We start from the raw sequence: 22601 nt of genomic DNA, 5'->3' as shown, positions 1-22601 counted from the left end.
CAGTAAAAAGTAACAGGGTATCCTGGATGGGATCCTAGAACAGAAAAAGGACACTAAGTAAAAATTAAGGAAATTTGAAAACTGTATAGAGTTCAGTTAATATATCAGTATTGGTTCATTAATTGTGACAAATGTACCATATTAATAGAAGACATTAATAAGGAAAACTGTGTACAGGACTTGTGGAAATTCTCTATATCCTATTTATGTAATTTTTCTATAAATCTAAAACCATTCTAAAATTTTAAAAATTATTTTAAAAAATTGATCAGAATTGACATGACGATATTTACAATCTTTACTTGTCGTGTGTATTCATTCAATAGATTTTAATGTGGAACTGATGTATTTGAGAAACAAAAATAATAACATATTGAAGCCCTGCTTCGAATATTCCAGGTGTAATGCAAGATATCGTTAATGCATATTTTTAGAAACACTCATTCTCTAAAATATTCTGAAATTTGAAAACATCAGACTTTTAAATGTTTCAGTTAAGGGACTATATACCTGAAATGTCACTAGTGCTAGCAATATAATTAGTAAAGCATTTCAGTTTTATAGTGACTTTAATAGATATTTTCAGTTTGGCCAGAGACTGTAGCCAAAATTGATAGTGGTGAGTATTGATTATTCTGATGGGTACAATTGTTTCTATAACAATCTAATTAGGTCCTTAAAATCTGTAAGATAAGAATTCTTATAAACATTTTCTAAAGAAAAAAAAATGAACTTGAGAAAAGCCAAGTTACTTGCAAGCAGTGTTACCCAGAGTCAGATGAGAGGGACCCACCTCTGGTCATTTTTGAACCCAAATGGAGTTAGTTTTCCCAGTCCAAGGCTTCACCCTTTCTGTCTCTCTCAACCCACGTCAGGCCCCATACTAGGCCATAAGAGTGGACAGCCCAGCTGGCCTCTCCCAGGCCCAGAAAACTGGAAGCACCCTTCCAGGGACTGCTTGGGCAGGGAGTTTGAGAGTCCTGAAAGCATAAGGGAAGAGGTTTCAGGTGAGCATTTTTCCTGACCCCTGGGACATTCTTCTCTGTGAGAAGGGTTATTTTATACCTCTCTGAGGGTCCAAGTGGGCCCCTTCAAAGCAGGAATTCAGGGTAGAATTGTAAGGCTGGAATTCTAGCAAAGGTCTGCTTGACCCAAATACTTATGTTCTTTCTACTGTGATGTGCCACCAAGGAAAACATAAATTTGAAGACCACAATACCAACTTGGAGACTGAGAAGTGAAATTTTTGACAAACATTTTACTTGCTATTTGTAAATTAATAAATATCAAAGAGCATATATTAAAAGTGTGATATATATGATGCTGGCAAGGCCAGCTAGTTACAAAGCACTCTAATTCAAAATTCTTTTAAAATTTTGAAATTCTTAGATTGGCTCCTCTCCAAAAGGTGCATGTTCTAAAGGCAAATTAGTGCTCCCCACCAAAGGGAAAAGAGGAAAGACTGCCCAAAATTCTTCCTCTGATATAGAGAAGTCCCTTCTCTATTTTCAAAATATTCTTTAAAAGGAAAGTAGTTGAATTTTTACACTGTACTTGCCAGTTGCTCTGTTGAGCATATGTTATTGGGAAAGCAAATAGTTAAAAACTAGAGACATGGGGTGTGGGGGGGGGGGCACATTTATAGCACAGTGGTAGAGTGCTTGCCTAGTACCTGTGAGGAACTGGATTTGATCCTCAACACAATATAAAAATAAACAAATAAATGTGTCCACCTACAACTAAAAAAAAAAAAATGTTTAAAAAAAATCTAGAGACAAGATATCTCTGGTAAGTGAGACAGCACTGTCTTTTCCTGGTATTCCTGAGAAGCGTATTTTCTCTCTCTTTACCTCCTTGGGGTGGTTCTGCATATGTGACTGCCAGATGTGTGGCTCTTTCTCTCAATCAGAGAGAGTTTCTTGAAAGTATGGGTTGACAGTTGGTCTGTCTCTCCTGGAAGCCCCCACAGGCCTTGGGGCATTGCTCCCTGCCCCAGGGTACTCCATCCCCTGGTAGAGACTGAGTGCAAACTGGAACCCATCAGGACTTGGAAAGTGCCACCTGCACAGATGCAGACTGAGGTAACTGTCTACCCAGGATATAAGCTTTAAATGGATGAGTCCATGTTCCAGCAGAACTTTTCTCCCAGGAATTTACCAGACCACTAATTCTTTTGCTTTTTTTATTTCCTTTTTCGGTGTGTTGATGCAAGGAGTTACACCTGCCTCTCTTACCATGTATTATTTTGAATGGCATGTCTCCAACAAGTAGTCTTCTCTGAACCTAACACACAAACAGGACCCTGAAACACATGAAGAAGTCATCCCTCCCTCCCTCCTAAGAGCTCTGTTTTTCTTTACCTGTTATTCTCACCCTTCATAAAAGGTAGTCAGCCCCTTAGGAGAGGCTGCCAGGGTCATAGCAATACCCAAAAAAAGAATATCATCTGGGACCATCAGGAGCTTGGGGCTGACAGCAGAAGCTTCCTTGTTCTATATAGCCTTTAGATGTTATCTTTTATCAAAATGCTCCTTTACTACAAAGATAATTAATTAAATCTTATGCTTCAGTGAAGGAGATATTTAACCTGTTTATAAGACACAGCATTTAACGCAGTGCCCTATAAAAAGATCGAAAACATCCTTGGCTGAAGCTAACCAAATAGTTATTGGATATACTTCTTCAAATACTTCCTCATAAACAATCCCTCTGCCTGTGTCCTAGAGATGCCCCTTTTCCCGTATCTCACCAAACACTTAGTAGCACAGCTGAATCCTGCTCCTTTCATTGGTCAAATATAATTTCCCTGTCACCCTATCTGAATGAGCTTCCCACCACTACCATCCCCCTCCACCATTCTTTAAGAATACAGTTTTATAATTCTATATGTGACTTATTTTTTATTGGTTTTATTTTTATTGCTTTTATTTTTATTGGTTTTATTTTTATTGTTTTTATTTTTTATTGGTTTTATTTTTTAAATACACGACAGTGGAATATGTGATTTATTGATCATGTTATGGTAGCAAAGGAACCAGGGTTAGTGTGGCACAAACAGAAAGCAATGTGTCCTCTATGACCTCTGCCCCCATTGAATCTGCTACTTTTGTGTCCTCTTCCATCTCCAGATAAAGTCTCCCACCAGTCCCCCAGCTGTCCCAGTAACTTCCAGGTCATGAACACTGGTCCTTTTCCGTTGAGGAAGGCTGGAAGCTCATTGGGAAGGCACTCTGGTCAGCTTTCTCCTCCCATCTGTCTAGCCATGGATGCAGGTCCCTTCAGCAAGCACTTAGTACAGAGGGAAGATAGGTCTAACTTGTTGCAAATAGCTGTAATCTGGGGTGGATGCCTCTGCACCTGGCAGGAACAAATGAGCCTCCCAAGCCTGTTCCTCCTGGGCTTTATAGAGCCACCACCACCATCATGGCAGATGCCTTATCTATAGCTGCCTTGCCAGACCATGGTCTTTCTGGTCATCCCTTAAAGAATTTTCCCACCTTCCCACTTACCATTCCATTCCAGGGGCAATCCTCTTCCAGAGCCACCTCACTCCTCCCACATTCCTCCTCAACTAGTTGCTTCCAAATTGACCCTGTCTGCCCCCTCTTGAAGTCAATTCTTGCCCATTCAACTCTGAAGGTTCTGGGCATTCTCAATGTAGTACCTCTTCTCTCTGAGCCCTTGCCTCTGCCTTGGATGTGTAGTCTATCGGTCCCTAGCCCCCGAAACCTCATGAAACACAGGACAGTGCTCTCTGTGTGGTTGCCTACAAGCCTCTTTGCTACTAGATTAGAGCGAGGGGGACACACAGCCCCTCACTATGAGGGACCACACAGCACAGTGACAACTCTCAAGAAATCCTCCTTACCAGTACTTGAAACTCTGAGAACACTAAGACTTCTCTTTAATGCCCTCAAGGTAGGTGATGGGTTCAGACTGGCAGAACTAGTTCTAAGGTACCCTTTCTGCAAGTCCTGCAGAGGCAGTCAATTGGCACCTCAATTTAGAAAGCCAAAGAACTCGACACCTACTGCTTTGTTCTTTGGTGCCTCAGCCGAAACTGAGACAGAAAGATCCTGTTACACTTGTTTGTGGTCAGTCTCCCTTATTAAACCATAAACCCCAGGAGGTAGGGCCCTTGGCTCTTTTATTCACCAATGTATTAGCAGAGCCTAGCAAAATGCTATACATAGGATCCCAGTGGGTGCTTATATTTCTTGAAATATATAATAGAATGAAGATGGTAATCACACCACCGTTTTACTGAAGGAACAAATGAGGAGATTTTCATATTTATGAATAAAATATCTAATATTGAAATAAGATACTTTGTGATTTCCTCTCTTTTAAAGAACCTTCTGAAAGATCTGAGTCTAAATCTTAGAGCTAAAGTTTTCATTTAAAGCCCCAAAATGCCTGGGGCACAGACAGCAAATGCTTACACAAGAGTTAACAGATTGGATGCTGGCTGATGATGCTAATATCAATTCTTTGTCTAGACATGCAATGCTGGTTCTGCTGACACATTCTCTTAGAGAGTTTTTGCAGGATGTGAAACTGGCCTCTGGGTCAGTGTTATTCAGAAATAAACCTGGGCCTCTGCAGAGAAAATCCTTCAAAGGGAGTCCGACTCCCAGACTTTGCCCTTGGTGAGTCTCATCCGGCTTCCTTCCACAAGGGCAGACTTGGAGAAACAGGGAGGCATCATCACATGCCAATGAGGTTGATGCCATGTTCTTCTAATTTGGCAAGAGTGGGAAGAGAGAAATGAGCTGAAAAAGCAAATTCCCCAGACTCATTCCAGGACAAACTGACCAAGTGCATGAGAATGGGATAGATACAAGAACTGCTAACAAAATAGCCTAGCAAACATCCTCCCCATGCAAAAATTTCTTCTGTCCATCAATAAAGCACTGTATGGGTAGGAGGAGATGGGTTAGAGTTCAGCCTCCAGCTCTGGGAAGAGTGGGAAGCAGGGTCATGGAGAGAGTCTTGCCCTACAAGTCTGTGCCTGCTCTATACACCTAGCCTTCTCGTAGAGAAACCTCATTCCCCAATTTGTCTCTGTGATCCTCAGCAAAGCTGATGACAGAGAGAAGATTCCATATGCTATGTCAGAGACACAAAAACCATCTCTCATAACAATTGCCACTTAGAAATAAATCTTCAAAAACATGAAAATTTGAGTTGGGTGAAAATTCATCTAAAAGGATCCTTCCAGACATAAATATAAAGTTTGGAAATTTTGCAATAGAAATTTGGACCTTAGGGAATGTCTACTCTGGCTCCTCACACTTTACAAGGAGACGCTGAGGTTCTTGAGAGGTTACAAGACATGTCTCAGTGGAGTCTGCTTCTTCCAAGTCTAGTCTCTTGCTCTTTACTACATTATGCAGTCTTCTGTGTATATTCAAGCATTTCTTCACCCAGTCTGGGAAGGGCATTGCAGCCACAATGTCAAAATGGATCAGATAACTTGATTTAAGTACTCTCCAGTTTTAATAACTGCATATCATCCTATTGTTCTACCAAATATTAAACTAAGAACGTTCCTGCCTCCAGAAATTTAACTTCGGAGTTACACAAGATGCTTTGGTCTAGGCATATAAACTGAAGTTTAATCCTAACTCTGCCCCTGACTCACCAGGACGCGCTGGGCTAGTCATGAAATTATCTCAGTTTCTTCATCTGTTTAGTGGGAAGAGTAATGCTGATCTGTCACTTACTTATTCATTAAAAGAAGCTTCCTGTAACTACTAAATATTTGAAGGATAAATCCTATGAATATTCTAAGTGTAAACTGAGACCATGTAACTCAAGCAGCAAAACATAACTCAGAAGCTTTCTAATAATTGTGATAAGCAGTATATTAATTTAGCAAAGTCAGGTGACTGCTCAAGCATGTTTTTACAGAAAACTTCTCATCATCATATTGTTTCAACATATCAGAGGTGTTGATTAAACCTGCAGAATTCAAGAATAAAACTGAAGTGGAAATTTGACTCAAAGCTGATGCAACTGGGTGTATACCATGTTCTGAGGATTTTACCTGCCAAAATAATGGCTTCTCATGAGCAGATGAAAACCAAGCACTGATTTTTCATGACCAAAGAATCTCTATTGGCCTGGAATCCTGCTCAGTGGTATCAATTTTAATGAAGGCAGGCAACAGCAGTAAGAAGGAATCCAATGAATTAAACCAAATCATGTTTTGTTCCTCACTGACAACTTTTGTGCTGCATATTCTAATACTGAGCCAACAGTGCAATGTATGTGCATGGAATGAAAATGAATTTCATTCTTTTGTTTTCAAAAACATCCACAAGATGGTTTTAAAGTCCTAATAATGCCCTGTCGCCCATTGTCACAAGCTGTCTAGACTTTGGCAGTCTAAGTAATTACTTCAACAATTACCTTCAACAATTACATTATGTGGTTGGCAAAATCAGCAAAGAGTAAGAGATGGTATATTATTAACCACTCTTTAACAGAGCAACTACTATAACCTGGTAACAAGGGCTTGCCAAATTATTTGTATCACAGGAAAAACATGGCAAATTTGCCACAGTGATGTCATTAGACACTCGGTCTAATGAAAATAGGAATAAAACCATAAATTACTCATAGAAGATAATATATTTAAAGTAATAATAATATTGGAATAATCATAAGCACAGGTGTGCATATAGTTCTGAGTGCTTATGAAATACATTCCACTTCCAGCTATGCCTAATCACAAAACATATGGCACTAACATTAGATGGGTGTTATGGTAGACAAAGTTAAGGCTTCTAACTACCCATTTGTTTTTCTGCATTTCCCAGCATCCTTTGTACTATGATTGGAGTCATGTGGCTGGTCCTAATAGACTCTGAGTCAAGGTAACATGTGTCACTTCCAGGCTGAGGCAGTTAATACCTGGTGTGTCTTTCTCATCTCTCTCTTCTCTTTTTTTCTCCTGCCTCAGCAACAGTGAAGGCTACACGTTCCAGATGATGTGGTGCCACAGAGAAGAAAGCTACCGACTCACCTTGAACTTCACATAAGTGAGGAGAAATCTTTGTTATATTAAGCTAAAGAGATCTCAGGGGTTGGTGTTACAGTACAGGATTAATTACCCTGACAAACATAAGGGCCCTATGTTAATGTGTTTGTTGTAGCTTGAAACTTAAATTTAAACTACTAATACTAGGCTTTTCAAAATACCATTGAAGAGGGTTGGGGATATAGCTCAGTGGGTAGAGTGCTTGCCTACCATGCACAAGGCCTTGGGTTCAATCCCCAGATCCACAAAAAAAAAAAAAAATACCACTGAAGAAAAAAATATATTTCCCCCCTTTTCCTAATTTTCCCCCCTTTACTGTTTCTAGTCCTGCACTGTCTAAAAGTAGTGATTGTTAAAGTGTGGTTCCTAAGAACAGGAGCATCAGCATCATCTTTAGATTTGATAGAAACATAAACTCCCAGGCCTTACCTGATGCCTGATGAGTCAGAAGACCTGAAAGCAAGTCACAGAAATTTATATTTTAGTAAGTCCTCCTGATAATTCTGGTGAAGACTCGAGTTTGAGAATCACCGGATGAAGGTGACCACCTATATGTGATCATCATGAAGCATCTTCCCTGTTTTATATCACAGGCACTCAAGAGAGACCTTATGTGTAAATTTCTGTTCTTTTCGTGCCCCTTGCTTTTTTCAAACATTAGCTTTGATACTGATTAGTTACACCTAGCTTTACTATAGTATATTTTAAAAAGACAAATTCTGTCACTGTCCCAAGTTGAGAAGTGGAGTCTATTGCTCCACTCCCTCAAATATAAGTTATCCCTATAACTTCTTGGACCTATAAAATATGGCAGAAGGGAAGTGCCGCCAATTCTAAGCCTAGTCTTTAAGAAGGCTGGAAGCTTCTACATCCTGCTTTTTGAAATCCAACCACCTTGACATGAGGAAGCCTAAGCAGCCATAGGAGGAACATAGGAGACTGAGGGAACCTAGTTGATAGCCCTAGCTAAGCTACCAGCTGACGGCAGCATCAACTGTTCACTAAGTGTGCCATCTTGGTCACTCTCGCCTGTATGAACTCCAAGGTAGCTGTGACTACATGTGGAGCAGAGTCACCCAGATGAACACAGTCCAGAGGATTAGAAGATGGTTTTAATCCACCAACTTTGAGATATAAAAGAAAGAAATACAGTAATAAAAAATCAAAACATATCACTTTCATTGTTTTTGAAAAGTACTATCAAAGTCAAATTTTAATAGGTTCTATTTATCCAAAACTCCTCTTTAGCTCAAACTGACTCCTCTGGCATCTTAAGATGGCATATTCCTAATATTTTCCTCCTTTTACCTAGAGACATCAATAACCATAAGTTTCTTCTCCACCCTGAACTCTGGGAATTTGTAATAATTTCCCTACTAACTACTCTTTTGGTTTCAAATGAACACCCATGTCCTTTGTCTCTCACAACCATACTGTAAAGAAAAAAAAATAAATTGAAGTAAGAAGTACATAATCTCATCACATGATTTTAATAGAGTTAAGTTGGGAGAGGAGTCAGACTTTTCAACCTAAATAAAAATTTCTCTCTCCATATCTTTCCCCAATAGCAGTAACCAAACAAGATTAGGAACACGGCTATTAAAAATCCAAAAGAATTGAATCAGCATACTATAGCAATGCCTACATTCCAATGTTTACAGCAGTGCAATTCATAAAGTCCAAGTTATGGACCAGTCTAGGTGTCCATCAACAGATGAGTGGATGAACAAAATTAGGTATATATATACAATGGAGTTCTACCTATCCATAAAGAAGAATAAAATTATGTCAAGTGGATAAAAATGAAGCATATCATGTTTACTGAAATAAGCCAGACTTGGAAAGTTAAGGTTTAAATGTTTTCTCTGATATGCAGAAGCTAGAGATAAATTAAAAAGGGAAGGGGAATATCATGAAAACATGAAGGAGAATAGTAGATTAGAGGAAGGAAATCAGGGGAGAGAAGGAGGGGAGAGAAAATGGAAGAACTGCAGAATGCAATCAACCTAATTATGCTATGTGCATGTATAAATATATCACAAAAAATTCCACTTTTATGTATAATTATTATGCACCAATTATAAATAAATAAATAGATGGGATACCAATACAGTAGAGGAAGAGGATCAGGGGGAGAGAGGACAGGAGGGGAAGGGGAGTACTGTGCACTAAAATGGAACAAACCGTGCTATGTGCATGTATGAATATGTCACAATGTGTCCCACTATTATGAATAATTATAATAAAGACATAATAAAAAAGAAAATGTAAAACTATAAAGGCATTATCCTAGTTTTGAATTTCTTTTTTGAGAAATAGACACTTGTGAAATAAAGATAAGCTCATAGTAAGTGGCAATATCTAATAACTGATGACTAAAGACAATTTAAGCATGTTGACCTTTCACAGGTATCTAAAGAATTTAGGAATTTATTATTTAAATCTAAGAGCAAAAAGCTAAGAATTTAAAATATAAGTATATGTCCAGAGGCTACAACTAGCAAAGAACCAATCTTACAAAGACACTATACACCCCCCACCAAAATGATACGAGGAAGTAAGATTTTAGAGGGTGTGGTAGATATTTTTTTCTATCTCCAGAATCTAACATAGTGTTTGGTGTATAAAAATTATTCAGTATATATTTAAAAATGAATTTAAAAATGAGGGTCATGTCAAAGAAAGAAGCAAAAGAAGCCAAAATGTAAATGAAGGAAAGATAAGGAAGAGTTTCGAATACAAATGCCTCCAAGAGCAGGCATGATCAAATGTTTCAAAGGTGCTTTCTCAACAAAAGTGTTCTGATACATAAGCAACCAGGGTGTGAGCCTTGGTGAGCAGATGGAAGAGCCTCCGCTAAACAGGGCCTGCATCTTTTCACTCCCTGAGGCAAGGCAGGCCTTCAAGGAGAAGAAACACACTTCAGTTGCTTAGAAAGCCCTAAAAGAGGAAGGCCTCGTCCGCCTTCCTGGAGTCCTTCATATTGTTAAAAAAGTGGAGTCAGTAGACCAATCATAATAAGAGGGGTCATCTGGTGCTAAGGAAAAGTCAATTTCATATGTATAGAACCCCCTCGCAACCTGAATTTTTAATATCTAAAAATTCTTGATGATAATTTTCAAATATTAAAATTTCCACCAAAAGGGATGAATTTTTATTTAGGTCAACAGCTTTCTGCTCACAGGTATGGTTGATGTTTGTTGACCATTGAGACACCTCATATGTTTTATTAGCTCAATTTCTTTTCATTATTGAATTTAATATACTTGCTGAATGTAAGTATATTATTTAAGTCTTTGATCATTTTCTTGATGTAATCCTCAGAGGCCATCCTACCAAATATATGTAATAATAAATACTCCCGCCACTACCACCACCAATATCTGATTACCTAATTGCTTTTCATAATTTAGTAATACTTTCTGAAATAGAAATGAATAAAAATACACCACAATTAATGGGTAGATTCAGTCATTCTATATGCAACTGGAGACCAGGTATTCTCCCTGCCGTAGATGCAGAGAAGGATGAAAAAGTTGCATTCTGCCCTCAAGGGACTTAGTTTAAGGATAGTCCCATATGAAAATTAAAAATGCAATTGGGGGAAAACAGTTTCTATAGGAATAGGAAAGACAGTAGAGTTAATCAGATATAACTTTCTTATGTTCATATATGAATACATCACCAATAAGACTTCACATCATGTACAACCACAGGAATGAGATCCTAATTAGAATAAATTATACTCCATACATGTTGAATAAGTCAAAATATACTCTGGTGTCATATATATCTAAAAAAGAACAAATAAAATAATAAATAAATAAATAAAAAGTGATATCATCAACAAGAGAGCCAGTCCAACTGGGTCAGGGGATTAGAGAAAAGGATGTTTGAAAACGTTTGACATAGAAGGAGATTTTGGCCACTTATTAAAAGTGTATACCTGTGGGGCACTAGCACACCCAACCCCATCAAAAATGCAGTCAAAGTTAACACAGTGAGCCTATTTCACAAGTCCAGTGATAAGACTGAGAGTATTGCTGCTTATATAAGGAAGACCATGCACATGGTTGAGTCACATGGGGATAAAAATTGAGTCACTCTTTTATTACATTATCTTGTAAATATTGTCTATATACACATCTAATTATGTCTTACTGTACTCATTGAAATGTTACTTTCTTTTACAGCAATTTGCCTTTAAGTTGTTATAATGTCATTGTTTTGCAGATGGAGGAAATAAAACCATTATCCTTCACTGAAATTAGATACTGCATGTTGACTGATATTCTCAAGAATCTGATAAGTGAGAAGCACCAGCAAATCAAACTTCAGGGTCTACACCCAATCTCCTGAATTATACTGCCTCTTGGAAATAAGCCTCCTTTTAGATGTCTGACTGGACAAGATTAGGTAATAACACAATAACTAGCAAACACCAAAAACCAATTAGTACATGCCTTATAAAGGTGTTTCGGATGTGGTTTATTTTGAAAGAGGGATGGGAAGTTGCCAAGTCTCACACAAACCATGTTTATTCCCATACTTGAGCTAAATGATACAAAAACTTCTTAAGTAAATTTTTAAATATTTTCTCATTACACCTGCCCCCATATCTCTTCCCAAAAAATGCTGTTCAAAGCTCACTTAGAACTTCAGAAGAAGAAAATTGATTCAATGACAAGTAAAAACAGGAAATGCCAACTTAGTATAATTCAACATTTATAGGTTTCAAAATCTGATAAGAACCTCAAATTCCCACACTCTGCCCAGAGAAAAATGCTATCTCTTTGCTTAATCTACCTTTTATGCTGTATATATAAAACCCAGAGTAAAGTGATCTGGCAATTTTATGCTCAATTTAGTCAATGTAAACAATAAAAAGTACACAATGCAAGTTCAAAACAAAATATGATATAGTCAATTGGGTTATCCCAATTGACCAAATTAATGAGATTAAATAACTCAAATTCAGCTTCCCAAACTATAGAGCTTCTTGGAAGAGCAAAGAACAAAACAGCAATAGAAGTTTTGAATTGGATTTTCAATAGCAGACTATACATAGCAATAGACATGCAGACTTTAGTAAGATCGAAAATGCTTAAGAACATTTGGTTTAGGCAGATAGTGTGGGTGTTTGCTTTTGCTTCTTTGGTTATACCCCTCCTACCTGAGAATCGGTAAAGAACAGTGCTTTTCTACATTATGTGTTTTTCAAATCATTTTTTTTTCTGGAGGAAAGGATGAATTTTCTGTGGGTAGCCACAAAAAGGGCCACAAATGTGGACTATCTATGTTGCTTATAATTTGAATAAAGAATGAATCTAATTAAAGTACCCAAACATTTCTGTGTAGCAATGGGGGTTTAGTGATGTTAAGTCTTCAACCTTGTCAAGGGAAGCCAGAAATTCAGACTTTTGTTGCAATTCCCCTGGTTTATTTTAACACTGAGAAACTAGACAAAACAGGTTCATACATTTAAGTTGGCCCACTGGCCATCTCTGTAATATGTCCTACACAGAAAAGAACTTTCATTTGCAAAATTATAAATATACTGAATATGTATGTTTTACCAATTATTCTATATTTATAATAATCCCTGTATTGTTTTAACTTTACACATTTTAAATTTTCTTGAGTCAACTGGTTACAGTCTCACTATGCATTAACCAAAGAGGATCCAGCTCTGAATTTGTGACATCAAAGAAATACAGTATAATGGTGGATAAAAGCCAGGAGATAAGTGAGGGATATGGTTATAGAGGACTGTATTCAGAATCAACAAGAGGTCAATTTATGGGGGTAATGATGGCAGATGAGGTTATAAAAGCCAGATAGCAAAGGCCTTATTTGCCATAGTAACATGGATAAGCTACTGAACACATAAAATGCACCACATGCTGTGTTTGCACTGTACATTGCCCAACGTAACTTTCATGCCAACTTTTATGAGGGACTATCACTCTCTTCAATCTTACAGATGAGGAAACTGAAACTTAGGTCAAGAGAGCTGTCTAAAGCCAGGGTTGTGAATGGCAGTCGGAATCTGGGCTCACAACATGTGTCTGACTCCAAAACCTGTATTTTCAGCCACTATGAGATTGCTAAGGAATTTGGATTTCAGCCTAAAAGTAATGAAAAACAAATGAAGAATCTTAGACCCACATTATTCTATTCTGCTCATATATCACGCTGTGAGTTAAATAATGGAAAGTATGATTACTGTTTTATATATGGAGAAACCAAGAAAGGTTAGGCAATTTAAGGCAAGGGAAACAATGGGCTCCTAGCACCCAAATAGATAAGTCTCTAGCCCAAGACTCATGCTGGTTTTACACACTATGGTTGGCACACATTACTTTCTGAATACTTGGTGTGCTTTCAACAATCATATTGCTTAAAATTCAGAAATTCCAAGAGTACATTCCCAATTAAGTCCTCTTCCCAGCAGAATACTAGCTATTTCTAGCTAAGTAACTCCTAATTTGTGATGTCAATCTAAGAAATACAAAGTACCTACTGGGACAAAGAAGTACAGCCATCATCAATTTCTTCCCCAAAACTAACTGTGCATGCTGAACTATAAACCCTATTTGAATGTCAATGAGGAAATAATAGTTCCCTTTTGTGTACTAATAACTCTTTAATAACATTCCTTGCATTGACATACAATTGCTATAAATCATTTAACAATTAACTTTCTAACTTATAACCACATTTATTCATAGTTGATTGAAAGTTTACATATCCTCCCTCAAGTTTTCCTTCAACAAAAATTTAATGCCATTTATATTGCTCAGGTTAAGACTAATAGTTAGAAGGGAATTACTTCTTTATAACAGTTATTTAACAACAGCTGAACCTAGAGTATGACAAAGATAGTTTCCTGTACACAGGGGAAGAGAGTCGCATAAATGAAGCTATGTTCTGATTGCTTTTGGTATGCCACAAAGCTATACTGTATCACCTCAATGCTTTCCAGAATAAAAAAACAGATGAAATAACTTTCACCATAAAACATAAAGATAACAGCAACCACTTGTTGAGCACTAATGTATATGTCACAAGGATCCTCTGAAGAGGTATTATATCTGAACTTTTTCATAGGAGGAAACTGAGGCTCAGAAAAAGTAAATATTTTCTAAGATCATAAAACTAGTAAACAGATATCTATGAACTGAACTCAGAAAAATATGACCCCACAGTCATATAATAGTAAGCCCTAGGACAGTAGGAATCTTAGGCATTGGTAAGAGAAACAAAAGTGAGAAAGAATCTGGAAGTCTATTTGAGACCTGATATAGAAAAATCTTGGGGAATGGATATCATTAAAACACAAGCATAAAAGGTGAATATGAAAAGAAATAGAATGAAATATAAGAAACATTACAGAATGAAGATAATACTTGTAAAACAGATGATAAACAGCAAACTAGGAATAGAGGGAAACTTCCTCAAAGTGATAAAGAACATCAAAAGACACTCAGCTTTTGCATACAGGTGAGAAACTAGATGCTTTCTCTCTGAGATCAGGAACAAAGCAAGATGTCCCTCTTGCCACTTCGAATCACCATTATACTAGGTATTCTAATTGTCACAATAAGACAAGCAGAGGAAATAAGAGATAAATGGTTGGAAAGGATGAAATAAAACTATCATTGTTGCATATAGCATGATTTTCTAGGTAAGAAATAAAAACAACAAATAACTCTTAGGACTAGTAACCAAGTATGCCAAGGTCACAAGATACCAGTTGATATATAAGAGTTAATTGCTTTTCTAAATGCCAGGAATAAACAATTGTAATTTGAAACTTTAAAAAAAATCCTTTTATAATAGTGCCAAAAAAACTTATGTGTGTGCATCTATATATTTAAATCAGCTAAATAAATGGATAAACATACTGTGTTCACGGATGCCAATTTTTGCCAGATTTGGCATTGACCTATAATTTCAGAGCCCTGGAAGCTGAGGCAGGAGGAGAGCAAGTTCAAAGCTAGCCTCTACAATTTAGCAAGACTTTTATCTCAAAAGGCGGTGGGGGGGCAGAGGATGTAGCTCAGTGGTAAAGCTCCTCTGGGTTGAATCCCCACCACCCCTCCCCCATGTAAAATGTCAATTCTTCCCAAGATGACCAGCCGATTACTTCAATTCAATTTCAACCAAAATTTCAGCAAGTTATTTCATAGCTGTTGAAAGACTATCTTAATGGAAGGAGACCCTCAGGGTTATACAAAATTACATACAAGAGGAAGTGAGGGGAAAGGGAAAAAAAATACAAGGGGGAGAAATGAATTACAGTAGAGGGGGTAGAGGGAGGGGAGGGGAGGGGAGGGGAGGAGAGGTGGGATAGTAGAGGATAGGAAAGGCAGCAGAATACAACAGACATTAGTATGGCAATATGTAAATCAATGGATGTGTAACTGATGTGATTCTGTAATCTGTATACGGGGTAAAAATGGGAGTTCATAACCCACTTGAATCAAAGTGTGAAATATGATATATCAAGAACTATGTAATGTTTTGAACAACCAACAATAAAAATTTAAAAAAATAAAGTGTATATGGAAAGGTAAAAGACCCAGAATTGCCAGCACAATGCTAAAGAAAGTTGAAGGACTCACACAAAAAATTCAAGCCTTAATACAATCACAACAATGTGATATTGGCAAATAATAGACATTGGAACAGAAAGAAGAGTGCAGAAGTAAATTCATGCAAACATAGTCTTCTGATCTTTGATGAAAGAGCAAGAACAATTCACTGAAAAAAAAAGATAGTCTTTACAAATAAATATGCTGAAACAATTGGATGTTCAAATGCAAAAAAGAACCTCGATGAGTTTACACTTTTCATAAAATTAACTCACAATGCATCACAGACTTAAGTGTAAAATGCAAAACTACAAAAATTCTAGAAAAATACAGGAAAACATATGTGTACTTGGTTTTAATAATGAATTATTTATAATACCAAAAGCACAATCCATGAACAGACAGACTTGTAAGTTGAAATTAATTAAAATTTAAAACTTCTGTTCCATGAAAATCACTGCGAAGAGAATGAAGTGACAAGCTATACACTGGAAGAAAAAAAAATGCAAAACACATATTCAATAAAGAACTTTAAACAAAAAAAATATAAAGAACATTTTTAAATCAGTAGGAAAACAGACCCACTGAAGAATGGGCAAAAGATCTAAATAGACACCTCAGAAAGATGACACACAGATGACAAATAAATATATTAAAATATCCTCAACATAATTCATCACCAGGGAATTGCAAATTAAAATGAGAAGATATCACCACACACCTATTAAAGTGGTTAAATTCTAAAAACAGACTACATTGTCTGCAGGCAAGGATGCAAACTATTCCTTACTGGTGGATTTAACCATTTTGGAAGCATTTTACAAAGTTAAACACAATCTTACCATAAGATCCAATGACTGCACTCCTAATTATATACCTAACTGAAATCTCTTGTCCGTTCCAAAACATGCACATGAATGTTTACAGCAGGTGTATTTATAATCACCCAAAACTCAAAGCAACTAAGAAATCTTTCAATAAGTGAATGGATGAGCAAACTGTGATATATCCATATATGAAATATTATTTAGCAAGTAAAAATATGAACTATTAAGCCCGTAAAAAGATATATGTTAAGCCTACATACATTTTGCTAAGTGAAAGAAACCAGTCTGAAGAAACTACTTATTCTATAGCTCCAATTATATCACATTCTGTAAAAGACAAAATGACTTAAGATGGTGAAAAGTTCAGTGGTTATGTGGGAAGAGGAAGAAGGAGTTGAATAATTAAAGCACCTGGTATATTTTAGGACACTGAAACTATTCCATAGATTATTAAAAAGGTAGATATATGATCAATTTGTTTAAAACATATATTTTACAGCACCTTAGAGTAAACCTTAAGTTACAAAAAATTTAAAACTTAATTTAGGAGGTCAAGAGGTTCCAGAATGGAATATAGACTGTGACAAAACAATCTAATTATATTTAAAATGTATGAAACAACTTCATAGAAGGGAGTGGGATAAATGACACTGACCTAAATAACTTGATAATTTGGAAGACTAAAGGAAAAGTCCTCTGACAAACACTGGACTCTTATTGTCTTCCCTGGCTATATGGGTTAACAATTCTGATACCACTAAATGTAATGAAACAATTAAGGAAATGAATGACAGTTGAGGGGAGCCAGTCTTCTTCTTGTTAAGGGTAGTTACAGATACGCAAGAAGAGGAGACTAGTATCCACACGGTTATGGATTGGATTTGAAGACATCGGTATAAACTTGGGTTCAGCATAATATAGACACAGATGGTTACATATAGAATTTTAAACACATTTACTTCTATAATTTGAGAGGGCTTAAGGCAGTGATGTTCCCATAGCAACAAGCACATTTATAATGTCCAGGGTTCTTTTTTTTTTTCCTAATATATTGTCCAATGAAAGGAGCCACAGCTCCCTGGGGAAATGGTTGATTCTAGAACTAGGGCAGTCGGCGCCTGGAGCATCTTGTAGTCCCACAAAGCAGTGTTGAAAGAAAGAAAGAGGAAAGGACCAAAAAAAAAAAAATAATGATAAGGTAGATGTCAAAAGGGCATAAGAGCCAACTGAAGTGTCTTAATAACATGGAACCCTGGGCAACAAAATAATATCAGATTATGACCTAAAATACAGAATTAATATCTGTGAGTCCAAACTGACATAAATAAGTGATAGAATAAATATGCCAGTAGAGGAGAAGATACTAATCTCCCTGGCAGAAGAATTACAAATAATTTACATAAGTACTGCACGTTCAAAAAAAGGTTTGAAGTCCCCACTCTTTGTTTGAGCTACACTTCTTTCCTGAGATGACAGATGGAAAGTAGGGCTTGGTAGAGTGGTGACTTAGGAAAAACATCATCATCACTAGTAATGATAAATTGTATTGGTAGATTGTACCTTTGACAAGATGTAATAAAAATGGCACATTAGCTCTGGGATCTTCCTCACAAATACTCATCACCCATTTCTAATCATGAGAAAAAAAGCCAGACAAATTCCAGTTTGGGAGCATTCTATAAAATATCAAATGAGTGCTCCACAAAACTGTCAAGATAATCAAAAACAAGGACTGGCTGAGAAACTGTCACAGCACATAGCAGTTTAAAGACAAATGACAATGAAATATAATGTGGTCTCCTGGGTGGTGTCATGGAGCAGAGAAAAAAACATTAGAAAAATAACTAATTATGTCTCAGTGAAGTATGGGCCTTAGTTTATAATACTGGATTATATTGGTTCAAAAATTATGACAAATATACCATGCTAATGTAAAGACTCAAATAATAGGAGAAAATGTATGAAGGGGAAGAGGGAAGAGGATATCATGGGGAACCCTCTGTGCTGTCTTCACAATAGCTCTGTGAATCTGAAACTGTTCTAAAATTAGAAGTTCATTTTTTTTAAATCACACATATAATATTACTAGTTCTAAAATATAAAGCATGACAAATTGAAAAAAAGGAAACAAACAACTCAAAATAAGGATAGGAAAAAGCTATGAACAGAATATTCACAGAAGAGGAAATCTCAATGACCAAAAAAAATTGACCTTCTTGGTAGATAAAAGGACATAGAAATTGAAACATAATACTGTTTTTAATCAAGAGTTTGGTCTACAATTTAAAGAGTAAAATATCCAGTGTTTACAAGGATACAGAAAATGGACACTGTTCTACATTGCTGATAAAAACATGTTAACTACAACATTTGCAAAGTATAGAGCAATATTTATTACACTAAGAAACATAAACACTTCCACCTAGCAATTGTATTTTAGGGCATCTATCCTATAGCAATAAAAACATCACAATGACAAGATATATGCATGTTGTATAACAACATTTTTAGTGGTGAAAACTTAGAAACAATCTGAATGTCCATCAATGGGATAATGGTTAGATTATTACATTGTATACAGACTATAGAAAATTATGCAGCTGATACAAAAAGCATATAAGTCTGTTAAGCTGGAAGGATGTTATGATGTTATTTTTTTTAAGGGAGAGGTGAGAGAGAAAGAGAGACAGAGAGAGAGAGATAATTTTTTTTAATATTTATTTTTTAGTTTTCGGCAGACACAACATCTTTCTTTGTATGTGGTGCTGAGGATCAAACCCGGGCCGCACGCATGCCAGGCAAGCGCGCTACCGCTTGAGCCACATCCCCAGCCCATGATGTTATTTTAAATGGTAAAAGAAATATGCAGAGTAATATGCAGAGTGTGTTAGTATTTTGAAAACTCTCTGAATGTGCCTCTACGTTTACATATTTTTGGAAGCCTACACACCTGGCCAACATCAGTTTCCATAGGACAGCCGGATGCAGCTTCCATTTAATCTCTTGATACTCCTTACATATGTGTTGTTATGGTTTAGATCTGGGACATCCTCCACTTTCATGTGTTCAGAGGTGGTACTTTTGGGGAATGATTGGATGGTGAGGGCTCTGACTTCTTCAGGGGATTAATGCTTCATGGCTAAATGAACTGTGGGGAGGAGGAGGAAACTGCATAATGTGGACCCAACTAATGGAAATAGGCCACTGAGGGCATGCCCTGGAAGGCTTTATCTTCTCCTCCACCCCTTCTTCCCTCCCTCTTTCTCTTTCTATCTCTCCCCACCCTCCTTCCCAGGTGCCACAAGTTGAACAGCTTTCCTCTGCCACACCCTTCGACCATGATTGCTTCTGCAACAAAGCCAGCCAACCATGGACTAAAATCTCTGAAATCATGAGTCAAAATAAATTTTTCCTCCTCTAAGTTATTCTTGTAGGGCATTTTGGTCACAGTGACACAGAGCTGACTAATACATGTATACACAAAAATAAAATAAACTTTAAGTATGATTGTCATACACTACATTTAGCTGTGGGGTTTTCAGAAAAAAAAAAAAGAATTCCAAAGCTGCAACAACTGAATTGACATAATAACCATCTAGCAGCATCACTGTAACACAGAAAGATGAAAAGATATTTTCCATGGGACCACAGTAACCTACTTACTACATCAAGAGAAAAAGCACCAAGTTGTTTATTTTTGTCAGTCACGGACTTGAGCGAAATGAGCCCAGTCCCTCTGTATTTGGTCCCATATAAGGGAGATTGTTGACTTCCTAGAAATTCAGAAGAGTTCATGTGGCCTCTAACAATTCAGAGCAATACTGTTTTGGAAAGTAAAATGAGGTTCTGTGTATATACATACCAAATTGTACACAGAAGGACCCAAAAAAATAAATTCAATTCCCAAGATGTCAGCAATCATGGGAGATGTCTGAAACCAGAAGTTCAGTCAGCAAGAGTAGTAGGGTACTCTTGAATAGACACAAACTCAATGGGGACTAGAAAGAAAAAGCTAGAAAAGAAAAATTTTGCTGGATATTTAAAAACTGCTCCATTTCTTCCACATACAACACAGTCAAAGCTCCATTCAACAACACAAGTGAAATACGGCATCAGAAGTAATGTAATTTTAGCATTTAGCCATATACTCTGTGACCCAAGCAGTACCAATGAATATTTTTTGAAGGAATGGAGGGAAGAAGAGAAAGAAGTAAGAGAGGGTTAAGACTCTTCCATAGAGAAATAGCTGTCTTTAGCTAGCAAGACTATAAACATATAGAAGAACTTCATGGAATGAAAGAATCAACAGAGGGAAAACTAAGAATTTTTGTAGCCAATCTGCTTAACACAAATCTTGCAAATGGAGTGAAAAGATGTCCCAGTTGTAGTGAACCTACAGAATGTGAGTTTTTTGAGCTAGATTAAACTATATCCACTAGACTTTATAGTAAGTTCTCTAGACATGTGGCCCAAAGAAAACAGGCTAAAAAGAATGGGCAAAAAAAGGGGGGGGGGGTGTCTTACATACCAAATAAGTGTATCCGTGCATTTCAGTAAGAAATTCAGAAATATTAAAAAGATAGCAATCAAGAGTCAGGTCCCAGAGGTGGCAAAATTATAGTACTTATAGTAACAAGATCTATCACATAAGGGGTACATCTTAACTCTAAAGACCTCCAAAGACCTTATAAAGATGTGATTATACTTGATCATATTTGAGACATTTTGAGTTTTTGTAATAGACTCCGAAAAATACTCTAAAAAACATATTTTCTCTAAATGTCTTAAGCCTCTCTTCATTAGGCAATTATGAGGGGAAGAAAAGGATGTAAGGAAGAGATAGAATAATTGAAAAGGTGCTAGGACAAGAGTTAGGGGCCTTGAGTTCTGGTCTTGACTGTCTCTGATGCACTGTGGTCCCCTGGCATCACCTCCACCATGCTCTGTTACATGAAAGGGATAAAGGATCCCACTCTGATATGAATTGCTATAACTGAAATGTGCTTTGTTTTGCTCTGAATGAACATTCACTTGTGCTTATGGTTCTGAGTTTGAGCCAGTTTCCCATATTTTGTATCCGAAAATAAGGGTATAATCAAATCTTAGCCAATTGTTTTGATTAAAAAATTCTTGAAATATTTGAAATTTTTACCTGGAACTGCAATGGTCTAGACCAGTAGTTTAAAACAAGTTTTGCAATATCCTTTGGTCAACAGGTTTATTAAACAGAAGACTGATGTACAAAATAGAAAAGGGACACTGCTTTGCTAAAAACAAGAGGGTCAGGGGATGCAGAGCAAGGGGTAGAGGGACAGAGTTCTACTCTTCCCCTCTGTGTTTCCTCAGAGTTCTCTGAGGGTTCCTGCTGAAACTGTAAGTCTCCTTAGACTGTGAAAATCGAGGCTTGGTGACAGCTTACCACAAAGTGTACCATACACATACATATTTAGAAACAAATGTTAAGGAATGACTCCGTTTAAAGTACAGCAAAACTTCAGTTTCTACAGTGGGGTAACTCACATCATTTAACATTCACTTGGTGCCAACTAATCATGAACACAGATGCATGGGCACTGAGAAGAGTATGACCCTCTGTTGTAAAGTGGGTTTCCAGAGAATCCAAAATATGCTCATATGATTTTTTTGTTTAGAGTGCTATAAAAAGGAAAATACAAACGTAAAACCAAAATTGTATCAGAATTGCAGACTTATAAGAATATGCAATTCCACCCACAAAGTTCTTCTAAGTACTCTCTTATTAAAATTGATTTCAGGAAGGGAAACACAACCTCAATGTTCCTTCTCAGAAGTCTGCAATATTTGTTGATACACAGGTTTAAAGTCACTTTACTTCGGAGATGAAGAATGAAAAATGCAAACAGACTTCAATGAAGAATTCATCAGGAACCCAAGCTCAACCCAACCTATACCTATACTGAGAGTCAGTCATGACTGCCATCCTAGGAGGACCCTAGAGATTGTCCACATGCAAGCACCCTCCAGAAGCCTATATGAATGAGTTAATTTGTAGGAGGCTTTGTTTGGTATAGAGAGCAGGAAAAAGCTATATGAAAATGGAAATATGTGGTAGCAAGGTTTGTGGGTTTCTCTAAGCCACAGGGAGAGAGATGT

The 22601-nt window shown here is 36.9% G+C and overlaps 1 pseudogene; it reads left to right on the top strand.

Annotated features, from left to right (window-relative positions):
- The first annotated feature begins 3345 nt into the window (after positions 1-3345).
- LOC124080678 (elongation factor 1-gamma-like) overlaps positions 3346-22601 on the top strand; it is a 30043-nt pseudogene continuing 10787 nt past the window's right edge.

The sequence above is a fragment of the Marmota monax genome, unplaced genomic scaffold, assembly GCF_021218885.2.
Source record: "Marmota monax isolate L192 unplaced genomic scaffold, Marmota_monax_Labrador192_F-V1.1 WCK01_AAM20220418_F8-fsc00018, whole genome shotgun sequence".
In the NCBI taxonomy this organism is placed as follows: domain Eukaryota; kingdom Metazoa; phylum Chordata; class Mammalia; order Rodentia; family Sciuridae; genus Marmota; species Marmota monax.
Note: the sequence above shows the minus strand (reverse complement) of the source record. Positions and strands in the feature narration are given on the sequence as shown.